The following is a 16,113-nucleotide window of genomic DNA, read 5'->3' as shown; positions in this document are numbered from 1 at the left end:
AGAGAATGTGTAAGGTTAAATAAACATCCATCAACATGATTAACCAAGACAACCACTACAATTTGGATTCATTGTTTTGTTGTTTTCTACTTAAAAGATAATCCTACATATGACATTCTACACTCTGTCTCTGGGTAATGTAGTCCAGGAGTAATCTGTGTCAATGGGTAATGTAGTCCAGGAGTATTCTGTGTCTCTGGGTGCTGTAGTCCAGGAGTAATCTGTGTCTCTGGGTAATATAGTCCAGGAGTAATCTGTGTCGCTGGGTAATGTAGTCCAGGAGTAATCTGTGTCGCTGGGTAATGGTAGTCCAGGAGTAATATGTGTCTCAGGAGTAACCCAATTTGTATGGTTCTGACAGAACAGAGTAAAACTAACAGACAACTAGTAAAAGTGAAAAAAAGATCATATCAAATATACGTCGCATGTAATCAACGTCTTTTAATGAAGGATTACTGTGTAGTATGACATCAGCAGTGGTGATGTAAAGCTGCAGTAGTGTGGGACAGGTACCCTCCCCTCCCTCCCTCCCTCCCTCCCTCCCTCCCTACTGCAGTAGTGTGGGACAGGCACCCTCTCTCCCTCCCTCCTCCCTCCCCTCCTACTGCAGTAGTGTGGGACAGTGGGACAGGTACGCTCCCTCCCTCCCTCCCTACTGCAGTAGTGTGGGACAGTGGGACAGGTACCCTCCCTCCCTCCTCCCTACTGCAGTAGTGTGGGACAGTGGGACAGGTGAGCTCTCTCCACAGCCCGAGGACATCAACTTTGCTGGCCAGCAGCAGGTGTACAAGGACATTGGTGAGGAGATGCTGCTCCATGCCTTCGAGGGATACAACGTCTGTATCTTTGCCTATGGTCAGACCGGCTCTGGGAAGTCCTACACCATGATGGGCAAGCCGGACTTGAAGGACCAGGAAGGCATCATCCCTCTGGTATACAGCATATACTGTTACCTCTACACCAGGGTTACAAAAATTCCAGTAATTTTTTTTCGAAAAATCCCTGGTTTTCCTAGATGGAACATTCCCAGAATCCTGAATTCTCCAACCGGAATTGCTGTATAACCAGGGAATTTTCGGGAAAAGTTAGCGACTCATTCACCTAGCTCTCCATGCCTAAACACAAAGGACATGTGTTGGAAATTAATGAAAGCTATATTGCGATGCAACACATTGGATGGTTGATTATTCAATGTGTTTAATGTGTTCGTATATGTCCCTTGTACAGACAAACCATATATCAGTTGATAATAAATGTTCACTTACAAACCTTTTGCTCTCTTGCTCCCCCTAGATGTGTGAAGACCTCTTCACCAAGTTCAACGACTGTAATAATGACAACACCAAGTCCTACTCTGTGGAGGTACGTTACAGTTAACAAACAGGGGCCTCTCGTTGGTCCCCACCGCCCGTCGTGTCACATCCTGTCTTCCTGTAAGGGTCCGCTTCCTCTCACTATGGCTTTTTTTCTTAATTATTTTCCATCTTTCCTCAATTCCTAGCATGCACTCCTCCTGTCTCCTTCTCAATACACATTGGAGCCGTGGATCCATAGTCCCTCCAAGAATATGAGGAGAGAGGACATGAGGAATTTAGGAAAGATGAAACGAGAAAGAACCTGTGGGAGATGTGACTCTTTGTGACCTCTCCTGTGTTCTAACCCTTTATGCCCCTCCCCCTCCCTCCCTCCTCCTCAGGTGAGCTATATGGAAATATACTGTGAGCGTGTGCGTGACCTCCTGAACCCTAAGAATAAGGGGAACCTGCGTGTGAGGGAACACCCCCTGATGGGGCCATACGTAGAGGACCTGTCCAAGCTGGCTGTCACCTCCTACAACGACATCCAGGACCTCATGGACTCTGGAAACAAGGCTAGGTGAGTGGATGGATGGATTGATGGATGGATTGATGGTTAGATAGGTCGATGTACAGTGTATGTATGGATAGGATAATGCGTGGATGGGTGGGTGGGTTGATGAATCAGAATCAGAAAACTTAATTGCCATGCAACATTGCCATGGCGCCGGGGGTAGAGCTGACGTCTTATCGGCTCTCAACCAATCATGCTATTTTGTAATTTTTTCGTATTGTTCGTAACTTTCTTTGTACATAATGTTGCTGCTACCGTCTCTTATGACCGAGAAGAGCTTCTGGACATCAGAACTGCGATTACTCACCTCAAACTGGACGAGGAGTTCTTCTTCAATGAGTCGGACGGGAGGGATGTACTCTAGACACCCGACCAGGCCCCGATCCCCGTGATTCGCTGGCGAAGGAAATTGAGATTTTGTGAGGATCAGGCGACGAGTGGCTAATCTGCCCTTGCCCTCCGTTCTGCTAGCTAACGTTCAATCGCTGGAAAATAAACGGGACTAACTGAAAGTGCGTATATCCTACCAACGGGACATTAAAAACTGTAATATCTTATGTTTCACCGAGTCGTGGCTGAACGACGACATCAAGAACATACAGCTGGCGGGTTATACACTGTTATATTGACAGACAGAACAGCGACACAGCTGAGTGCGCGATATCTAAGAAACTCTCAAAAGTTTTGCTCGCCTGAGGTAGAGTATCTCATGATAAGCTGTAGACCACACTATCTACCTAGAGAGTTTTCATCTGTATTTTTCTTAGCTGTCTACACTCCACCATACACGAGGCTGGCACTAAAACCGCACTCAATGAGCTGTATACGGCCATAAGCAAACAGGAAAATGCTCATCCAGAGGTGGTGCTCCTTAGTGGCCGGGGACTTTAATGCAGGGAAACTTAAATCAGTTAACAGAATTTCTTTCAGCAGTAAATGTGCAACCAGAGGGAAAAACATTCTAGACCACCTTTACTCCACACCACAGAGACACGTACAAAGCTCTCCCTTGCCCTCCATTTGGCAATTCTGACCATAACTTTATCCTCCTGATTCCTGCTTACAAGCTAAATTAAAGCAGGAAGCACCAGTAATCGTTATGAAAAAGTGGTCAAATGAAGCAGATGCTAAACTACAGGGACTGTTTTGCTAGCACAGACTTGTAAATGTGGCAGGGATTGCTATTACAGACTAAAAGGGAAGCACAGCCGAGAGCTGCCCAGTGAGCTAAATAACTTTCTATGGCTCGCTTCGAGGCAAGTAACACTGAAACAGCATGAGAGCATCAGCTGTTCCGGATGACTGTGTGATCACACTTTCCCAGACCGATGTGAGTAAGACCTTAAACAGGTCAACATTCACAAGGCCGCAGGCAGATGGATTACCAGGATGTGTACACCGAGCATGTGCTGACCAACCGGCAAGTGTCTTCACTGACATGTTCAACCTCTCCCTGTCTGAGTCTGTAATACCAACATGTTTCAAGCAGACCACATTAGTCCCTGTGGCCAAGAACACTAAGGTAACCTGTCTAAATGACTACCGGACCCGTAGCACTCATTCTGTAGCCATGAAGTGCTTTTTGAAAGGCTGGTCATGGCTCACATCACAACATTATCCAGAAACCCTAGACCCACTCCAATTTGCATACCGACCAACAGATCCACAGATGATGGAATCTCTATTGACTCCACACTGTCCTTTCCCCACCTGGACAAAAGGAACACCTATGTGAGAATGCTGTTCATTGACTACAGCTCAGCGTTCAACACCATAGTACCCTCAAAGCTCATCACTAAGCTAAGGATGCTGGAACTAAACAGCTCCCTCTGCAACGGGATCCTAGACTTCCTGACGTGCCGCCCCCAGGTGGTAAGGGTAGGTAACAACACATCTGCCACGCTGATCCTCAACACGGGGGCCCCTCAGGGGAGCGTGCTCAGTCCCCTCCTGTACTCCCTGTTCACTCATGACTGCATGGCCAGGCACGAATCCAACACCATCATTAAGTTTGCTGATGACACAACAGTGGTAGGCCTGATCACGACAACGATGAGACAGCCTATAGGGAGGTGGTCAGAGACCTGGCAGTGTGGTGCCAGGACAACAAACTCTCCCTCAACGTGATCAAGACAAAGGAGATGATTGTGACTACAGGAAAAAGAGGACCGAGTACGCCCCCGTTCTCATCGACGGGGCTGTAGTGGAACAGGTTGAGAGCTTCAAGTTCCTTGGGGTCCACATCACCAACAAACTAACATGGTCCAAGCACACCAAGACAGTTGTGAAGAGGGCACGACAAAACATATTCCCTCTCAGAAGACTGAAAAGATTTGGCATTGGTACTCAGATCCTCAAAAGGTTTTACAGCTGCACCATCCAGAACATCCTGACGGGTTGCATCACTTCCTGGTATGGCAACTGCTCGGCCTGCGACCACAAGTCACTACAGAGGCTAGTGCGTACGGCCCAGTACATCACCGGGGCAAAGCTGCCATCCAGGACCTCTATACCAGGCGGTGTCAGAGGAAGGCCCTAAAAATTGTCAAAGACTCCACCCACCCTAGTCATAGACTCTTGTCTCTGCTACCGCACGGCAAGCGGTACTGGAGCGCCAAGTCTAGGTCCAAGATGCTTCTGAACAGCTTCTACCCCCAAGCCATAAGACTCCTGAACAGCTAATCAAATGGCTACCCCCATACGCTGCTGTGCATAAGTAACATTTCACAGGTAAGGTTGTATTGTTGTATTCGGCGCATGTGACATTTTGATTTGAACACGTTACTATGAATTTATCTTGGTGTTGGATGGATAGATGGATGGATGGATGGATGAATCACTGAATGATTGGGTGGGTGAACGGATGGATTAAGGATGGATGATATATGATATTTATTTTCTTTGGGGTGTTTGGTTTTCTCAGTAATTCAAATCAGGTTTTATTCTAAAGATTGTGGCTTTGTTCCAATATCCACACTAGCAATACCACTTAGCCTCAGGCATTATATTGAGCCTACATTCTAAGTAGAACATAGGCTCTGTTTGAGAAGGTTTGGTTTGAGTACCAAATATCTCTCTATTCCCTATGTAGTGCACTACTTTTAACCAGGACCCATAGTGTCTAACCCCTATTCCCTATGTAGTGCACTACTTTTAACCAGGACCCATAGTGTCTAACCCCTATTCCCTATGTAGTGCACTACTTTTAACCAGGGTTCCGTTTGGGATGCATCCTTTGGTGAGGTGAAGTTTCCATGCTGTACCATGTTGGCCGTGAATTAATAGATTCATTAATTACAAAATGTTGTGTCGACGAGGGAGTTTACTGCACGGGAAGACTTGAACTATCAGAGCCAGAATAGATCGAATTTACATTGAGTTCATGAACGAACACGTTAAAGACATGGTGGAGTAGAGCGGAAATGTGTAGACGTGGAAAGCTAGGTTACTCCAGCAGAGAGACAGGACAAACATCAGACAAACAAAGCAACAAGGAATGATTGAAATTCCAGACTTGTCCATGCTGCAACTGTGAGGGGTGCGTAACTGGTGGCAGTGAAGTCAGACGCAGGAGAGCAGAACTAGGTAATAGCCAGAGCCGTTTAATTCAAAACCAACGGCATCAAGAAATAACCAACATGGGTTCAAAACCCGACGCACCCTGGTAAACAAGCACAAGCACTTACAAACAAACAATTCCACACAAAGACATGGGGGGAACAGAGGGTTAAATACACAACACTTAATGAGGGAAATGAGAACCAGGTGTGTAGGAAAACAAGACAAAACAAATGGAAAATGAAAAGTGGATCGACGATGGCTAGAAGACCGGCGACGCCGACCCCCGAACGCCGCCCGAACAAGAAGAGGAAACGACCTCGGTGGATGTCGTGACAGCAACACATTGGAACCAAATCCCATTGCTCTGTCAATGATAAATGACTCAATGATTCATGAATCAATTAATTAATCAACTGTTTTCTCTATATCAGGCAGTTCAGTAACGTTGAAATCTCCATTTACTTACTGACGTGTACCACCCTGATCTGTAGCAGTACACACCTCAGTGGAGATATGTCAGTCAGACAGCACTGTGCTCTGTCCATCCATCTACCCCCTCCACTGTGCTCTGTCCATCCATCTACCCCCTCCACTGTGCTGTGTCCATCCAATTCACACCTCTACCCAGGTGTCAGGATCGAACAGTGTATTTCCAGTTCCTTCTGTTTTTCATCCAAATGTGAAAACAGCAGCAGGATGGAAAATATAAATGGTTGTATTTGTAAGTCGCTCTGGATAAGAGTAAATGTATTGCACTGCAACTCTCTACCTCTCGATATCACCCACTGCTGCTGGGACAGAACTTTAGGCTTCCTACGAATTACCACATTGTCTCTTGTCTCGTTAGCTCTAAGCTAACCATGGCAACTAAACAGTAGCAGAACCAGTCGCTGATGGCTCCGCTTAACACGCCTCCTATTGAATGCAACGTGTCATTAGGAAGACGATAATTGATGATTTGGTTGCTAGAGAGCGTTGAGGGGAGATTAGTTTTAATTTATCTGTCATTTGGCATATCTTGTTGAAATTAATTATTGCGCCCGAATAAAACGGTTCACCGTGGAGGTTTTGTAGGCTTTATTATTAAGATGGATCATTGATCTCAAATGACTCAGCCATTTCACTTGTTATTGTTCTTCTGTCTCAATGTGAGTAGATTTCACTAGTGTTACATCACACAGTAGGTTCTGTACACGCTCGTCCCGTAGGGCGGCGCACAAATTGGCCTCGGCGTCGCCCGGGTTAGGGTTTTGCCGGGGTTAAGCCGTCATTGTAAAATAAGAATTTGTTCTTAACTGACTTGCCTAGTTAAATAAATGTTAAATAAATAAATAAAAATGACATTACACGGTAGGTTCTGTCTGGAAATAAAATCTATAGAAAGGTCATTGTAAATTAACATTGTAAATCTGACTGGTAAACTCATCTGTATTTCTGTGGTGTTTCATCATGCTCTGTGGGGCACAAAGGACAAATTAGTGTTTCTTATTGGACAAGTCCAGGAAAGTTACTTCCTGTTTTAGTCAGTTTTCTTCAGTTTGGTACCAAGTGAACATTACCCAACATTCTCTTCTTCTCTGCCAGGACGGTGGCGGCTACCAACATGAACGAGACCAGCAGTCGCTCCCACGCTGTGTTCAACATCATCTTCACCCAGAAACGTCTCGACGCTGAGACTGATAACACCTCAGAGAAGGTAGGAGGGGCGCCGTCTCAGCCCGAGGGCTCTCTCTTCATATACAGTGTAATTAAAATGCAACCAGAGCTGAATCTCTTCCTGTATTCTCTCCTCATCCCTTCTCAAAATATCAGAGGGATGCCAAGAGAGAGGATGGGACGAGTTTGAGAAAAATACATTTGAGATTCATCCCATCTCTCTTAGCTGCTTGAACTCTGTGACTTTAAGTCTGTTGATAAAAAAAGCAATTCATTGTTGTTTTTATCAGCTCTTTTCATCCAGTTGTGAGGCTGCCGCTTGGCTCTGAGTCTGAGGGCACTTGGGAAATGTGTCTGTGGCATTGTGGGTGTCTTGTGCCAACTGTTGAATGAATTAGTGTGAAAATAAATGACTTTGGCTGCCGTTTTCAGTCAACTCATGCATTTCCCTGCACTCACATTGATGTTTCTGTCACAGGTCAGCAAAATCAGCCTGGTGGATTTGGCCGGCAGCGAGAGGGCCGACTCCACAGGCGCTAAAGGGACCCGGCTCAAGGTGAGACTTTCTCCCTCCTCTTCCTCCTCTTCCTCCTTCTGCTCTCCCTCTGCCTCTCTGTTGCATAGTTTTCAAGTTTTTATAGTCTATTTGTCATGTGTAATGAATACATTTAAAATCTTGCAATTGGATATACTGCTGGCAGTGAGGACCCATATACCTAGGGTGTGAATTGGTGAAGTGATTGAGTTGCTGTTGACAACATTGACTATATTGACCATGTTGACCATATTGACCATGTTGACCATGTTGACCATATTGACCATATTGACCATATTGACCATGTTGACCATATTAACCATATTGACCATGTTGACCATATTGACCATGTTGACCATATTAACCATATTAACCATATTGACCATGTTGACCATGTTGACCATGTTGACCATGTTGACCATGTTGACCATATTGACCATGTTGACCATATTAACCATGTTGACCATGTTGACCATAATGCCCATGTTGACTATGTTGACCATGTTGACCATATTACTCCTTGACTGCTACAGGAAGGAGCGAACATCAACAAATCACTGACCACCCTGGGGAAAGTCATCTCTGCTTTGGCCGAAGTGGTACGGATCATTTTTATGTAATATTTCAAACTATGCGTTCATTCATATTTTTTGGACAACTAATAAGGTGGAAATAAAGTTTCTCTTTCATTATTCACTTTGTAGATTCTGCACAATAAGAACAAGAAGAAAAAGAAAAGTGGAGAGTCACATTCCTTACAGAGACTCTGTGTTGACCTGGCTACTGAGAGAGAACTTAGGTAGGACCTTTAACTTTACAGACACTCTGTGTTGCTGGCTACTGAGAGAGAACTTAGGTAGGCCCTTTAACTTTACAGAGACTCTGTGTTGACCTGGCTACTGAGAGAGAACTTAGGGTAGGAACCTTTAACTTTACAGAGACTCTGTGTTGACCTGGCTACTGAGAGAGAACTTAGGTTGGGAAACTTTAACTTTACAGAGACTCTGTGTTGACCTGGCTACTGAGAGCGAACTTAGGTAGAAACCTTTAACTTTACAGAGACTCTGTGTTCACCTGGCTACTGTAGAGAAGAACTTAGGTGGGAACCTTTAATTTAAGGAACTCTGTGTTGACCTGGTACTGAGAGAGATTTTGGGTAGGATACAATAATTCTGAGTTTGTGAGAGGAAATATTTAGTAGGAACAATACATCTGGTTTGTGAAGAGGAATTTAGGTAGGAACATTAATCCTGGTGTTGTGAGAGAGAATTTAGGGTAGGAACCAATGAATCTGGTTTGTGAGAGAGAATCGGTAGGAAACAATAATCTGGTTTGTGAGCGAGATGTGGACCAATTGTTGTGAGGATTTGGTAGAACCAATAAGTGTTTGTGAGAGAGAATTTGGGTAGGAAACAATAATCTGTTTGTGGAGAGAGATTTTAGGTAGGAAGCAAATAAGTCTGGTTTTGTGAGAGAGAATTTTAGGTAGGAAACCAATAATTGTTTGTGAGAGGAGATTTAGGTAGGAACCAATAATCTGGTTTGTGAGAGAGACATTTAGTGGAACCAATAATATGGTTTGTGAGAGAGAATTTAGGTAGGTAAGAGACAGCTTTATAACTCCTATTGTCCTAGTGTGTATGCACGTATGTACAGATCTAATTCAATCGACAGATTCTAATTCATCTGACAATCCTAATTCATCTGACAAGATCTAATTCATCTGCAGATCTAATTCATCTGACAGATCCTATTTATCTAACGATCCTATTTCATCTAACAATCTCATTATCTAACGATTAATTCATCTCCAGATCTAATTCAGTACTACAGATCCTATTCATCTGACAGATTCTAATTCTTCTGCACTCGTTTCTTGTTTAGAGGGAAACTCTCGTACTGGCTGTTGCTGTCCAGTCCACTGCATTAACATTGACGAGACTCTAGCACACTCAGGTAGGAACAGGAGGATGAGAGAACTCTCTCTCTCTCTTGTCTCGTCTCTCTCTCTGTCTTCTCTTCTCTCTCCTCCAGTCTTTCATCTCTCTGTTCTCTCTCTCCTCCTCTCCTCTCTCCACTCTGTTCTCTCTACTCTTCTCTTTCTCTCATCTAACCAAAGCAGATGATCAGTATGAATTGAAGGACGAGACCTTGTAGAAGAGAGCTAGATCATTATTGGCATTTCCCTCATTGGCTTGTTCTGCTGCCAGTTCACTTTCAAACACCTTGCCAAGTTGCAGCTGCAGTGTTTAGACTGCTGAATGTTGGTAATTCCATTCACGAGATGGTGTGTGTGTGTGTGTTGTGTGTGTGGTGTGTGTGTGTGTGTGGGTGTGTGTGTGTGTGTGTGTGTATTTTGGTGTGGTGTGTGTGTGTGTGTGTGTGTGTGTGGTGTGTGTGTGTGTGTGTGTGTGTGTGTGTGTGTGTGTGTGTGTTAGAGACCAGGTCTCATCATGCCAATGATCCTTTTCCCCTCAACAGGTACGCGGACCGAGCCAAACAGATTCGCTGTAACGCTGTGATCAACGAGGACCCGAACAATCGATTGGTTCGTGAGCTGAAGGAGGAGGTGGGCCGTCTGAGGGACCTGCTCCTATCCCAGGGCTTGGGAGACATCCTTGAGAGTAAGGGCTCATCCAATGGGCTGTCCTGGCCTTACACCGTCATTTTAATTTTATACTGTAATCAGGATCGGTGTAGCTACGGTTGCAACATTCTGGTAACTTCCCAGGTTTTCCTGGGAAGATTTTGGAATCGGGAAGGAAGTGAGCAGGAAATCCAGATTCCTCCAACCAGGATTCCTGGAAAACCTGGGAATTTGAAGAAAGTTACTGGAATTTGGCATCTCTAGCTAACTAGAGATGGTGAAGCTATTTAGGGTGGAAACCACATCTCAGTCAGAAGTGAACATTCACAATGGAAATCACTAGCTATTCACTCACTGTCCCCCCCCCCCCCAATGTCTCTTTCTCTCCTGCCCACTTCCTTGGCACTCACAGTCTCCGGTCTCCTTTTTGTCCTCTCTAATCACTTCACACTCTCTCTCACAAACCTCCTTCAGTCTGTCTGGATCAGTCTTACTCTCCTTACTTACCCTTCTTCTGACTAATGAGTTTCAATGGCAAATTAGGATGCACAACAACCAAGCATATGAATTCAACTCAGACAATGATTGAAACCAAGACGGTACTTAGTAATTAAATATGTCTGATTGATATGGACTAACTACTTATATGTCACTTTATCCCTGGTTATATGTACATATCTACCTCAATTACCTGGTACCCCTGCACATTGACTAGGTACTGGTACTTCCTGTACATAGCCAAGTTATTACCTTGTACCCCTGCACATTGACGCAGTACTGGTACTCTGTGTATATATAGATATATATAAACCATATTATTGGTTCCTACCTAAATTCTCTCTCACAAACCAAGATTATTGGTTCCTACCTAAATTCTCTCTCACAAAACAGATTATTGGTTCCTCCCAAATTCTCTCTCAACAAACCCAGATTATGGTTCCTACCTAAATTCTCTCCTCACAAACCAGCATAATTTGGTTCCTACCATAATCTCTCTCACCAACAGATGTATTGGTTCCTACCTAAATCTACTCCTCACAAACCAGATTATTGGCTTCCTACCTTAAATTCTCTCTCACAAACACAGATTATTGGTCCTACCCAATTCTCTCTCACAAACCTGATTTTGGTTCCTACCCAAATTCTCTTCTCACAAACCAGATTATTTGGTCTCCTAGCCTAATCCTCTTCTCAACAAACCAGCATATTGGTTCCTACCTAAATTCTCCTCACAACCCAGCATTATTGGTTACACCATAAATATTCTCTTCTTCACAAACCAGATTATTGGGTTCCTACCCAAATTCTCTCTCACAAAACCTATTATTGGTTCCTACCAAATTTCTCCTCACAAACCAGATTATTGGTTCCAACCTAAATTCTCTCTCACAAACCAGATTATTGGTTTCTACCTAAAATCTCTCTCACAAACCAGATTATTGTTCCTACCTAAATTCTTCTCACAAACCAGATTATTGCTCCTACCTAAATATTCTCTCTCACAAACCAGAATTATTGGTTTCCTACCCAAATTCTCTCTCACAAACCTGATATTGGTTCTACCCAAATTCTCTCTCACAAACCAGATTATTGTCCTACCAAATTCTCTCTCACAAACCAGATTATTGGTTCCTACCTAAAAAATTCTCTCTCACAAACACCGATTATTGTTCCTACCTAAATTCTCTCTCACAAACCAGATTATTGGTTCCTACCTAAATATTCCTCTCACAAACCAGATTATTGGTTCCTACCCAAATTCTCTCTCAGTAGCCAGGTCAACACAGAGTCTCTGTAAATTAAAGGTTCCCACCTAAGTTCTCTCTCAGTAGCCAGGGGACACAGGGAGTCTCTGTAAAGTTAAGGTTTCTACCTAAGTTCTTCTCAGTAGCCAGGTCAACACAGAGTCTCTGTAAAGTTAAAGTTCCCACCTAAGTTCTCTTCAGTAGCCAGGTCAACACAGAGTCTCTGTAAAGTTAAAGGTTCTACCCTAAGTTCTCTCCTCAGTAGCCAGGTCAACACAGAGTCTCTGTAAAGTTAAAGGTTCCTACCTAAGTTCTCTCTCAGTAGCCAGGTCAACACAGAGTGTCTGTAAAGTTAAAGGTCCTACCTAAGTTCTCTCTCAGTAGCCAGGTCAACACAGAGTCTCTGTAAGGAATGTGACTCTCAATATTTAGCGAGTTACCAGCTATGTTAACCAGTTTTCAGTATGGTTAGCGTACCAGGTATTTAGCAGCACCAGTATGTCTAGCAGTACTTGTTAGAGTTGATGTTAGCGATACAGTATGTTAGCAGTATCAGTATTGTGGCAGCAGATCAGTATGTAGCAGATCAGATCGTATGAAGCTACATTACGTTACCAGGTATGTTCTGCCAGTCCAGTATGTTAGCATGATCAGTAGATGTAGCAAGTTACCAGTATGCTTACAGTATCAGTATGTTAGACAGTATGTCAGTATAGTTAGCAGCACCAGTATGTTAGCAGCATCAGTATGTTAACAATACTCAGGTATGTTTAATCAGTACCAGTATGTTGAGCCAGTATTGCAGAATGTACCAGTCATTGTTACAGTCATCCAGGGTAATGTTTTGGTTCAGCCAGTATCAGTATCTTAGCAGCCACCAGTATGTTAGCAGCATCAGTATGTTAACAATTATCAGTATGTTAGCAGTGACCAAAGTATTGTTAGCAGTATCAGTATGTAGCAGTATCAGTAAGTTAGCAGCATCGATATGCTAGCAGTATCAGTACTGTTAGCAGCTATCAGTATGTAGCCACACCAGTAGTGTTAGCAGGCATCAGATGTTAGAGCATCGTATGTTAACGAATATCAGTCATGTTAGCAGGTACCAGTATGTTAGCAGTATCAGTATGTTAGCAGTATCAGTATGTTAGCAGATCGATATGTTAGCCGCATCAGTATGTTGCAGTATCAGTATCGTTAGCAGCACCCAGTATGTTAGCAGCATCAGGTATTTAGGCATATCAGTATGTTAGCAGCATCAGTATGTTTAGCAGTAGTTAGTATGTTAGCAGCACCAGTTTTTTAGCAGTATCAGATATTTACGCACCAATATGTTAGCAGTTCAGGTATGTTAGCAGCCACCAGTATGTTGCAGATCATTAGCAGCTGAGTTAGCATCAGTATAGCAGTAGCAGTAGTAGCAACAGTATGTTGACAGCTATCAGTATGTTAGCAGCATCCAGTATGTTAGCAGCACCAGTATGTTAGCGAGACAGTAGTTGAACACAGTTATGTACGCGATCAGTATGTTAGCAGTTCTAGTATGTTAGCAGCACAGCTATGTTAGCAGCACTCGATATTAGGTAGTTTAGCAGTGATCAGTATGTTAGCAGCACAGTATTTAGCAGCACTGTTAATTAGCCGATCAGTATGTTAGCAGCACGCAGGTATGTTAGCGAGCACCAGTATAGTTACGAGCCAGTATTTGCGCAGTATGTTAGCAGCACCAGTATGTTAGCCCAGTATCGCGATATGTTAGCAGCACCAGTATGTTTAGCCAGCTCCATGTTAGACCAGTTAGAGCTCATTTGTTAGCAGTATCAGTATGTTAGCAGCATCAGTATGTTCAGCCAGCATCAGTATGTTTTGAAGTAATCAGTATAGTTAGCAGCTTATCAGTATGTTAGCAGCTCCAGGTATGTTCACAGTATCATAGTGCAGTATCAGACTGTTTAGCCGAGTATCAGTAGTTTAGCAGCACCAGTATGTTACAGCACCAAGTATGTTAGCAGCACCAGATATGTTAGCAGTGTCGTATGTTCGCAGTGATCAGTATGTTCAGCAGCATCAGTATGTAGCAGCATCAGTATTTAGCAGCACCAGTATGTTAGCTGTATCAGCTATGTTAGCAGTATCATTAGCCGTCATTGTTTAGCAGCATCAGTATGTTAGCAGATCCAGTTGTATAGCAGTATCGTATGTTAGCAGGGTCATATTGCAGCAGTATGTAGCAGTATCAGTATGTTAACAGTATCAGTATGTTAGCCAGTATCAGTATGTTAGCAGTATCAGTTTATGTTAGCAGCACTCAGTATGTTAGCAGCATCAGATATGTTAGCAGACATCAGTATGTTTGAAGTATCAGTATGTTAGGCAGTTCAGATGTTAGCAGCTCAGATATGTTAAGCAGTATCAATATGTTAGCGAGTATTATTGGGATCAGTATGTTTAGCCACCGTATGATCGCACCAGTATGTTAGCAGCACCAGTATGTCGTATCAATGTTCAGCAGCAGCAGTATGTTAGCAGCACCAGTATGTTAGCAGATTATCAGTATGTTAGCAGCCATCAGTATGTAGCAGCGATCAGTGTTTAAGCAGCAACCAGTATGTAGCAGTATCAGTATGTTAGCAGTATCAGTATGTTAGCAGAATCAGTATGTAGCAGATCAAAAGTAGGTAGCGAGCTATTCAGTATGTTAGCAGATCAGTATGTTAAGCCAGCATTCAGTATGTTAGCAGTATCAGCTATGTTATCAGTATCGATGTTAGCGGTATCAGTATGTTAGCAGCATCAGTATGTTAGCAGCATCAGTATGTTAGCAGTATCAGTATGTTAGCAGTATCAGTATGTTAGCAGTATCAGTATGTTAGCAGTCTCTCACTGCGTTCTCCTGTTTCTCACTGTGTTCTCCCTTATCTCTCACTGTGTTATCCTGTCTCTCACTGTGTTCTCCTGTCTCTCACTGTGTTCTCCTATGTCTCACAGTGTTATCCTGTGTCTCACAGTGTTTACCTGTGTCTCACAGTGTTTACCTGTCTCTCACTGTCTTCTCCTGTTTCTCACTGTGTTCTCCTGTCTCACACTGTGTTCTCCTGTCTCACACTATGTCTCCTGTCTCTCACTGTGTTCTCCTGTCTCTCACTGTGTTCTCCTACCTCTCACTGTGTTATCCTGTCTCTCACTGTGTTCTCCTTTGTCTGTCTCTCTGTCTCTCTCTCTCTTTCTCTCCCAGCGTACAAGGGGCCAGCGCTTGGCACTGCCGTTGCTGGTTTGAAATGTGTGTTTCTATTTTTCTCTACTGTTTCTCTCTCTACTGTTTCTCTCTACTGTTTCTCTCTCTACTGTTTCTCTCTCTACTGTTTCTCTCTCTACTGTTTCTCTCTACTGTTTCTCTCTACTGTTTCTCTCTACTGTTTCTCTCTACTGTTTCTCTCTACTGTTTCTCTCTCTATATGGTTTCTCTCCCTCTCTACTATTTTTTAGTTTGGCTATAGGCTGTTTCTTTGTCTGTCCTCTCTAGTCTTCGCTCCGTGCTGCTTAGCCTCGACAGCAAGTTCTTATAGCTGTAGTCTCTGCTGCACCAGAATAATGACTAATCAGTTAAATAATCAAAGATGATTTCTTATTGCCCAGGAAAATATTGATCACGATCAATCATGTACACATGTATGTACCAGATCAACAAGTACATGTGGCCTTCAGGCAGACTTGCCCTAGATGTCAGCCTGGTTGTTAGTCGGCTATCTGCTAGAAAATACCTAAGAGATATTAGATGCATTTCTGGGCTTGGACAGTAGGTGATGTTTCCCTCACTGCAAATATGCATTGGGGATAAATTAACTGTACATTTGGAGTATGCGTGAATTGCTCCATGATGCGAAGGTCCTGAGTTGACAGAGTAGGGGCCGCTTAAGTAGGGGGCCCTTAAAGCAACACCCAGTTACGCTAATGCTCACATCTTACAGCTGAGTGACTGATGGAATTCTCTCACAGTGTTGTTCGCACATTGTCTCTACTCACTCTCTTTCACTCTCTCTCTCTCTCCTTCCTTCCTCTCTCTCTTCTCTCTCGTTCTCAGGTCTATCTCTCTCTCTCTCATGTCACGACTCGTCTTCTCTATTCTCTCTCGCCTCTTTTCTCTTCCTCCTCCTCCTAAT

At 43.6% G+C, this 16,113-nt stretch overlaps 1 pseudogene; it reads left to right on the top strand.

The window, feature by feature from the left end:
• LOC112075601 (kinesin-like protein KIF1A) overlaps positions 1 to 16,113 on the top strand; it is a 56,195-nt pseudogene that overhangs the window by 9,530 nt on the left and 30,552 nt on the right.

This window comes from Salvelinus sp. IW2-2015, unplaced genomic scaffold (genome assembly GCF_002910315.2).
Source record: "Salvelinus sp. IW2-2015 unplaced genomic scaffold, ASM291031v2 Un_scaffold3264, whole genome shotgun sequence".
In the NCBI taxonomy this organism is placed as follows: domain Eukaryota; kingdom Metazoa; phylum Chordata; class Actinopteri; order Salmoniformes; family Salmonidae; genus Salvelinus; species Salvelinus sp. IW2-2015.
The sequence above is the reverse complement of the archived record's forward strand: the minus strand, read 5'-3'. Positions and strand labels throughout refer to the sequence as shown.